Genomic DNA, 10,432 nt, shown 5'->3' with positions numbered 1-10,432 from the left:
TTTTACTCTCGCAGTTGCGAGGCTTTTACAAATTGGGGTCATTGACCAGCCGGTGGATATTCTCCACCCAGAAGCGTGGGACAAGTGCACTAAAGTGTTAGCCGAGGAGGCGATGTCTTCGGGTCGTGGGGAAAATCTTAACTCATGGGGGAAAGTCGTACAGGCTCTGCAGAAGGCCATACAAGAGCAGGAGACCTGGAGGGCGGCAAGGGACTGTTTGTTGGTCACCCCGAAATTGGGAGTCGGGGCAGCCACACAGACTCCGCGCCCCCAGACGGTGGCAATTCTGCTGAGCCTACAGACTTGCGGGAGGGCGATACGCCCCCACAGTCCCCGAACCCCGTCCCGCTCACGGAGGGACAAAATCAAGCAAAATCCTTCTGGGGCGAATTAGCCGAGGAGGCCAGGGGTACCACAGGGAAATCAGAGTCTGAGGACGTCTGGGCGAGACGACCGCCCTATGCGCCCCGACATGGCGCCGAACAAAAAGGGGGAGGGCGCGGCGAGGATGCCCCCGGCAGGAACAGGGAGGAAGCGCTAAAATCAATAAGCGCACACAAACAAGAAGGGGAGGAGAACGAGAAGGAGAAAAGTGGCGGGGGCGACCGGGGAGAGGAGGGGAGCGTGAACGAGGGGCGGAAAGCCCATCAGAGTGGCCATCGGAAAAAAAACCACCCCGCCGAGCAGAGGGCGGGGCGAGCTAAGAGGAAGGGAACGCTCTGCCCGCAGGGGAAATGGGCGGGGCCAGAGCCCAACAAAAAAGTGCTGGAATCCGGAAGTAACCAGTCAGCCGAGTTCCGACTCCGGGCCAGACACTGCCTGGGACGAGTGGCTCGCAATTGATTCAAGCTCAGAGGAGGAGGAAATAGGGGTAGACAGAGTCAAAAGCCAAAGTATCCCCACTCGCAATGAAGAGGATCCGCGAGGGGGAAAAATTCCCCTCACTGATTGGAGAAAAATAAAGATCGCGTGCGCCAGTTGGGCCCCATCAGCCATGCTAGCGTTCCCGGTCCGGGTGACGGACGGGGACAAAGGGTCCACTCGCCAATAAATCCAAAGGATATACAAGCGATTGTTAAAGCAATCGCAGACAAAGGGCTTAATTCTGCCATGGTTTCCACCCTAATAGAAGGGATTTTCGGGGGAGACAACATGCTCCCGTTCGATATAAAACAAACTTGTAGGTTGATCTCTGATGGGGCAGGGATGATTGTTTTTAAAGAATGGGAGGACAACTGTACGAAGCAACTAGCCCGAGTAACCGGGGCGGACCATCCACTACACGGCTCCAGCTTGCAGCGGCTAATGGGTACAGACCCAACAATGATTACCCCCCATGCGCAAGCCCAGGGCTTACGGGCCCATGAAGTTATGACAACTACTCGCGCGGCCAGAGAAGCTATTCGTGTAGCCTCCAGTGTTGTCGCCAAGCCATTGCCATGGTCCACAATAAAGCAAAATGAAAGTGAGAGTTTTACGCAATTTGTAGATCGCCTCCAGGCAGCGGTCGACTCCTCGACCCTGCCTGTGGAAGCAAAAGGCCCGGTCGTTGCAGACTGCTTACGTCAGCAGTGTAATTCGAAAACCAAAGAAATCTTACGATCTCTGCCAGTGGGGTCAACTATCGCGGACATGATTAAGCATGTCGCGAATGAAGAGCATCTAGCCCCGATTCGAGTTGCTGTTCGCACCACAATAGCTAATGTGATGGCATGTTTTAAATGTGGCCAAGCAGGCCACGTTGTGGCAAACTGTCCTCGGTTGGGGGACCCGCCAACAGTGCTCCCCCCGCGCCAGAATCGATCTAGAGGACCGTGTTGGTCTTGTGGAAAGAAAGGACATCTCGCTAAGGAATGCAGAACTAAAATTCAGGGAAACGGGAGGGGGAGAGGGCACCTGGGCCGCGCACAGCCTTCTCCCACTTGGGATATGAGGCGGCCCAGCCATACCAACCCCAGGTGGAGCGAGGCGCTTTCAAACCCGTTGCCCCCTTGGGAAGCGACCAACTTTATGGCCCAACCGATAGTCCAGCTGAGTCAGCCCCCATCCCAGGGACAGCAAGGACCACCCCTTGGGGGCAAGACCCCAGGGTGGCCCTGGCAATAAAGTGTGACAACCCGCCAGTGGTGTGGGGGATCTATTCTCTCTATAATACCCCCAGTGGCACCGCCATTAAGGTCCCCTTTTTGATTGACACCGGAGCGGATGTTACAGTTCTTCCTGAGACGAACTGGCCCCCACGTTGGAAATTGGAAGATGCCCCCATGGTGGGTGGAGTTGGGGGATTAACCCAAGCTCGGAAGAGCGCCCAATTGATAGCAATTACGCTTCACACTGAAAAGGGACCGGAGAAAACCATCAACCTTTTCCCATATGTCATGTCAGGAGTCCCACCCCTGTTGGGAAGGGACGCTCTAGCCTTATTAAAAGCCAAGGTGACAAATTTACCTTAAGGGCCACTGCCGCACACCCACTTCTACCAATTAGACTGACGTGGAAATCGTCCGACCCAGTGTGGGTCGAGCAGTGGCCCCTGTCGAAGCCTCGAATAGATGCTCTTCTTGAGCTAATCGACCGCGAACTACAACGAGGTCATATAGAGCCTTCTACTAGCCCATGGAACACCCCGGTTTTTGTAATACCCAAGCGAACGGGTAAGGGGTTTCGCCTCCTCCATGACCTACGTAAAGTAAACGAGAGAATCCAACCAGTGGGTCCTGTCCAAACGCTGTTGCCTATGAACTCTATGATACCGGAAGGACAACCTTGCACTGTTCTCGACATTAAAGACTGTTTCTTTTCGATACCCCTGCATGAGGAGGATAAGGAACGGTTTGCCTTTTCCGTCGTGTTCCCAAATAGCCAACGCCCCAATTTACGCTTCCAGTGGAAAGTGCTGCCCCAAGGAATGATTAACTCGCCTACTATCTGCCAAATAACGGTAGATCGGGCGTTGGCACCAGTTCGACGCAGCGACCCGACTGCGACTATCATTCAATAGATGGATGATATTTTGATCGCCGCGCCGTCAGGGAGTCAGGTGGACCAGCTGGTGTCGATGGTTTCAGAAACTCTAAAACGGGTTTGAAATCGGAAGCGCAATAATTAAAAGAGGACCATGTGTAAGTTTTTTGGGAGTGAACATCACGAGCTCCTACATAACCCCCCCCCAAATGAAAATCCGTCGGAACATCAAGACACTCCACGATATGCAACAGTTAGTAGGGTCCTTACAATGGCTCCGCAATATCGTCCTGATCCCTCCAGAAACCATGTCCCCCCTATACGATCTTTTGAAAGGAAAGAACCCATGGGAACAAAAAACTCTTAACGACGGAAGCAATGAACTCTCTTGACTTTATCGAGCAACAGATATCGTCAAGCTCACTCGCCAGATGGAACCCAAATGTACCACTCGATCTGTATGTGCATTTTACGGCGGGGGGGGAGTAGGGGCACTGGCCCAGGGCCCCCCTGAAAAAGCTCAACCAATACAATGGATAGTCCTGGGAAAACCGTCACGTGCATTCTCCCCAGGAGTCGAGTGCCTTGGTAACCTCATCATGAAAGGCAGAAAACTCGCCCTAAGACATCTAGGCATTGAACCTGCCAGAATATACCTACCCTTCCGCAAACAGCTCCCAACGCAATCAGTGGCAATGTCAGAATATCTAGCTATAGCCCTCGTCGGATTTGGTGGAGAAGTCCGGCATGCCACAAAGGCCCCCTGGACTCAAATGCTGACAGTTGTCGACATCGACCTTCCACAGAAGATCATGGACTGGCCCCAGTCGGGACCAACGGTCTTCACAGACGCATCCTCAGCGACCTCAACCGCGGCAGCAGTATGGCAATCGGGAGGAGAATGGCACTGCATTAAAATGACCGATTGTGCGCTTTCAGTTCAACAGCTGGAAGCGGCGGCAGTAGTACTAGCGTGCGGACTGTTCCCAACGGAACATCTCAATATAGTAACCGATTCAATGTTCGTGGCCAAGCTTTGCTTAGCCATGTCAGGGCCTGGCGTGTCAACATCTACAGCAGCTCTAATGCTAGAAGAAGCGCTTTTTTCCCGAAAAGGTACCATATCAGTCATCCACGTCAACAGCCACGACCCAATTAAAGGGTTTTTCCAAACCGGTAACGACAAAGCAGATGCCGCTGCTAAAGGATTGTGGACACTAAGAGATGCCCGCCAACTACATGAATCCCTCCACATTGGAGCTAAAGCGCTAGCAAAGAGATGTGGAGTTTCAGCCACTGACGCGAAACACATAGTAGCCACGTGTCCCCACTGTCAAAAAGCACCACTGTGGTCCAGTGGAGTCAACCCCAGAGGTCTCAAAGCCTCCGAGGTGTGGCAGACGGATTTTACGCTCTGTCAGTTACTGAAACCTCGAGCGTGGCTAGCGGTAACCGTAGACACATATAGCAGGGTGATCGTAGCTACACAACACCTTAAGACCGACTCCAAAGCAACCATCCAACACTGGCTGACAGCCATGGCGTGGCTTGGCGTCCCTAATCAAATCAAAACGGACAATGGTCCGAATTTTGTATCTAAATCAGTCCAAGCATTCGCTCTGAAATGGGGTATTGCTCTAATACACGGCATCCCGTATAATAGCACGGGACAAGCCATAGTCGAACGAGCAAACCGAACTCTAAAATCTAAATTGGAGGTATTAGCAAAAACAGAAGGTTTTACCAACACTGTTCCCTCAGGAGACCAGGTGCGCTTGCTAGCGACTGCTTTATTAGCACTAAACCAGTTCCCCAGGGGAGAGGAGGTGAATAGCCCCGCCCAAAAACATTGGGCCACTCGAGCGCTAGAAGAAGGCCCGTCGGTCATAGTTAGAAATGAGCTGGGAGACTGAGAACAAGGGTGGAAACTAGTTCTGACAGGGCGAGGATATGCCACGGTCAGAAAAGATGGCAGAACCAAGTGGTGTCCGCTTAAGTCTATTAAACCGGACCTTCAGAATAAAACTAATGAAAACTGTGAGTTTCTGTTTACAGGACCGGATCATCGGACACCCCCGTAACCTGTATACCCCGGTGGCGAGAGAAGTTGACAAGCTGCGATGCTTCTGTATGATCTTGACTCTGGGGCTTGTTACTACAGGAAAGGCAAAATCAAATTACAATCACCATCAGCCATTCAGGTGGGTCCTACAGGACCCTGCAGGCAGTTGAGTGATAAAGGAAAACATAACAGTGGGTACCCCGACTTTTACGATTACAATCGGTGATTTATTCCCCATGGTTGGAGGACCTAAATCTAAATCGTTATGGGGAACATATTGGTGCCCCAGTTCAAACCCAGGAAAGGGTTATTGTAACTGTCCAGGATATTGGTTTTGTGGATATTGGGGATGTGAAACCATTGTAACAAGCGATAGATGGAAACCAGAAAAAGAGGACAAATTTTTGCAGGTAAGATGGGGACCAAATGAGTGTATCCATCCAAAATTTGCGTGCGACGGAATGATAGCTCAAAAAGGTAATTGTACCCATTTGAATCTGGAAATCCAAAATCCGACTGATATGGGTTGGGCTGTGGGGAAAACGTGGTCAGTATTTATTCACAACGCTTTCAAAGATCCAGGAGTAGTGATACAAATTATCAGGATCATGCTACAAGCACCCCAAGCAATTGGGCCTAACCCGGTTCTCAATACGCAGATATCTAGGCATTTAATACATAATACCAAGAATAATACCAAGGATGCGGCTCCCAATAACACCGAGATTCTGCCTTAAAGATATTTCACAAACTAAAGAGATATGTCTACTCAAAGTATAAATATTCTGAAAACACTGTGTATTTTTGAGCACAAACCCTAAGGCTATAAATTTTGTAAGCACATTTTTTTCATTCCAAGTGAGTTTGGGGTTTTGCCTTCTCAAATGTTTAACAATCTGAATTTCACGTACTAACTTTTTCATTTGTATAGTCATTTTTGTAATTTGGGGGTTTGCTGTTTTGAACTATCTTTCATTTTTTAAATTGGTAAAATCTTTTGATTGCTGCCTGAAGCTTCGTTTTATGAAGTACATAATATTATCTTGCAGCTACTCCTGAAGTTCTTGGCTAGTTTTGACTTCTGTTTTGACTTTGCTGATATGATTACTTTCAGAACCATGCAGTTTAATGGTGTTATGAAAACACTGTCTGGAAAATACTAAATATTTCTGAATTACTACCAATTACTGATACCACTGTACTACTATTGTTCACCAGATGTGGTTGTAGGATTGTTTGGCTTGTATCTACCCTGGAATGCTTCTTGCCCATACAACTACCAAAGCTATTAGACTATATTGCCAGTTAAGAGTTGAGATAATTTTTTTCTCATCTTTGCCTTCTTATAAGCAATCTGAGAACTTGGCCTGATACTGTTTCCATCGAAGCTGGTGAAAGATTTTACGCCACTGCTTGCTCAAAAGCTGTTGCCATTCTGTACTCTGCATAAAAAATGCATTGCAGTCGTATTAAGGCTGTATTAGGGTCAGATACATCAACATTTTTAGGATACATTGGAGGGGAAAACAAGTCTGACGCTTCCTAAACAAGATCCACTATGTTACTATCTGCTCCCATCTCTGCTACTCCTGGCTCATTCAGGACTTACAAACTGCTGGTTTTAGCAGTATCTTTCCCTCTGGGATCAGCATCGATTGTTCAAATGCTGGCTACATAACTGGTTTTCAGTGACTTTTTTGAAAGCAAGCACTTAATAATAGTGTGGCCTGAATACTGAAGATTCTGTAGTGTCTCATGCAAAACTTCTTTTCCAAAGGCATGAAGCTAATTTGTGCACTTTGACCCTCGAGTGACATGGATTCTGCTACAATTCCCATTTATTCATGTTACCTCTGTGAATAGTAAATATGCCATGGCTTTCTCCTTCTCACTTGTTTTTGTCTACAAGTCACAAAATAAAGTCACAGTCTTTTCAAAGTTCTAAAAATAGATTACCAGGGTATTATGTTACCTATCAGTCCAGGAAATTAATACAGATTATAGCAGAGCTGACTGTTTCTGACACAGATTGAATTATATTCATCACATACACAAAGAAGCATCCAGTATGCTGACCCACTACTGAAAGAGATGATAAGCCTATGTCTCCAGATGTTTATTACTGCTGAGCATAACCTACTATACCAAGTATATCTGAAGTAACTCCTTACACTTATCTTCAAGAAGCCCATTTGAATGCTAAATAAAGTAACATAACTTCTGCCTTGGCATGAAAGGTACCCTCTATCACGGGAGTACTTTGGGACCAGTAAACCCAGCTGCAGCCAGAGAACCCTGCTTCAAACATGATGTCTTTGTGAAAGTGTACTACTGCTTGATTAGGCTTAATTCCTGCCTTTACCATACCTTTTTGCAGCTCTCTTATGATCCAGCAAAGGGATTTTCCTCTGGATTGTTACTGGACAACCTTTTTACTAGGTTGTTACAGCTCTAACAAGAGAAAGAGGTACATGGAGTTACAGCCTCTTAATTGTAGCAAAATCATCAATTCTGAGCCAGCATTCGTTCAGAAGAACAACCTCAAGTGCCCTTTCTTCCTGCCTCACTTGTATCTGATCCGATCCTAAGGAAGGCTGGGTTGTATATACGTTGTAACCTGCACAAATTCCTTGGAAATCTCTCTTGCTCTGTTTGACAGGGGCAGCCAGCATGGGAGAAAGGACTGAGTATTTTACTAATGTTTGGGCAGACAAGTCTCTCAACCACCAATTACCTTACCTCATCTTACCAATCCACTGCCCATTTATTTTTCCCTTGCTATCGTTCATTTATACACTCATCTTTCTTTACCGTAGGTACCACAGCAGAGTAATGTACCAACACTGACATTTCCTCCTACCTTCTCCCACCTTTTGTGTATTATTTACAGTTCCCTGCCTCCAGACTTTTAAAATGGGAGTACTTTATTTTCCTTTTTTCCTTCTCTCTATATAGTGGTTTCTAAAAGGCAGTGAATAGGTGACCTTCAGTCACTTTAACAGGTAATAAATATTTTACCTGGAAGGAGGACATGGAAACAGCATGTCTCAGTTGACTGGAGTAATTTTCTTTACTGTTATTTTGCTGCTGCAAGGAGCAGAAGAAATGTTTCCATTACACCAGGAACAGTGGAAACCACAAGCTGACAAAAGCTTTTTCGGCTATCATGCTGTGTGGTTTTTCCTACCTGCTGCAGAGAAAGCTGTCAAGAACAAAAATGCTCACAAACGTAAAGGTTTGAAATACAGTATTATCCATATCCCAGGCTTTCTTCTCTGCACTGTGACTTCAGAATCAGCAAATAATGGGATAACTTGGGCTGGAGGTGACCTCAGGAGGTCCCTGTCCAACCTCCTGCTCAAAGCAGGTCAGCTCTGGGGTCAGACCAGGAATGGAGATGGCACCACCTCTCCGGACAAACCATGCCGCTGCGTAAGTGTTCTTGTGAGGAGCAGGTTTTCCCTAGATTCAGCCCAAACCTTTCTTGTTTCAGTTTATTGCCATCTCTCGCTTTGCTCCCTACTAGGAGCCCAAAACTGGACACAGTATCTGGATGTGATTTAACGAGTGCTGAGCAGAAGGGACTCATCTCCCCCTTGATCTCCTGGCCATGTCCCTGGTTTTGTGCCACCCAGGATGCTGGTCCCGGGGCCTTCCCTGCAGAGACAGCAGTGTCCCGGCTCCTGCGCTGAGCAGGGTACCTAGCATGGAGCAGAACCGTGCATCTGCACTACATTCTTCCCCTGAAAAGGAAACCTTCATGTTAATGTCTTGGCAGACTGACAGCCTGCACTTCAAAAGTATTTGGTAGCCTTTTATTTTTTTTTACACCCTTAAAAGTAGCAAGAACACTACATTACAGAGAAAATCCATGGTGCTGCTGTTGAATGGTAAACACAGGAAATATAAACCAAAATCAAATAAAAATTCTTATAAATATGGTGAGTTGGACACCACTGGCACAACTGATTGTGTTGAATTTCTTTTTGTCTTCCTCTGAGCAAAATGTTCCTAAAAATGTTTATAGTTCATTAATTTACATGCCATTGTACAGTTTTGCACTTTACCAGATAATTCCAACTCACTTTGTGCTCCATCTGCCTTTGGAGATCTGCCTTCCTTACAACTGCGTGCTTTCATTTTGCAAATCTTATTTTTTGCAACATCGACGACCTAATATTCATTTAGCTTTTTTCATCTCGAAAAAATTCTACTAACAGTGGTACATCAACACAGGAACTACTTAGCTCACCGCACAGTACTGCAGAGAATTAACGAGTGAAGCGATTTTCACCAAAGGACAGTTTCTGGTACAGCAATAGCTCGACAGACAACTTCCTTTCCTTGGCACTAACGAACAGCTGAAACATCAGGAAAATTCCAGTCATTAATTCTGACTAGTTTCATTCTAAAGAGAGAAACTTATCAGAATCTCTTTTTCTGATTTTTTTCTGTACTATCGTTGAACTTTAACATTTAAAGAGCTCAACAGAACCCACTTAAGAAAAATAATTCTTTAAAAAAAACCTAATCGGGAACAAAAAAGGACTGTTAAATCCTGTCCCCAGTTGACTCCCTCTGAGATTTAGCTGAGACATTTGATCACACTTAGAAAACAGAGATGTTATTGCTGACTACCTTATCAGGCTCTGGTGACGATTTAATTATATAGGTCGCTGTGTAGGTCACAAGGAATGTGGGGGAGTGAAAGCTACTACATAAAAATAGTTACTTGGAACACCCAGGAGTAACCTGGCATAGGCTAGAATTTCTTAAAAATACATGAAGCTTTACAAAGAAGGAAAAAGTCCAAACCAGGACTTTGTTACTATTCAAATTATGAGAATATTAACTGTAAAAGTCTAGGAAAACTTAAAATACTTCATATCAAATAATCTTAAATGATGTTGCTGCATCATTAGAGACTGAAGTATTAATTCAAATTTACGTCTCACAAGGTGATCTCTGTTCACTTTTTACTCGCACCAGATTTAATTACACTAAGCGTACTGCTTTGCTTTTGCTATAAAACAGCTAATGACAAGACCAATAAAGGCACCACTGAAGACCCAAAGCTCATAAAAACTATCTTAATTTAACAAACATTAAAACACAGACACCAGAAAACAAATGCTTACTTCACGTTACAACCGCAGAGCGGACTTGAGACGCTAAAAAACATCTAATGTGCATTTTTGTACCTTGAATAGAGGCGCACTGAGTCTCACTTCAGTTTCTGACCCTTGTTTGAGGATTGTGAGGATGGCAGGGTGCCTTTACGCTGGGCTCGGTGCCACGCTGCCCAGTCCCACGGTTCCATCCTGCCAGGGGGTCCAGCTTCGCCTCACGGCCTACGAATGGCGGGCACGTTCCTCTCTTCAGAAAGGTGTCTGAGAGCAAGACCGG

Source organism: Grus americana, chromosome 8, assembly GCF_028858705.1.
Source record: "Grus americana isolate bGruAme1 chromosome 8, bGruAme1.mat, whole genome shotgun sequence".
Taxonomy (NCBI): domain Eukaryota; kingdom Metazoa; phylum Chordata; class Aves; order Gruiformes; family Gruidae; genus Grus; species Grus americana.
This window is presented reverse-complemented; position numbering follows the sequence as displayed.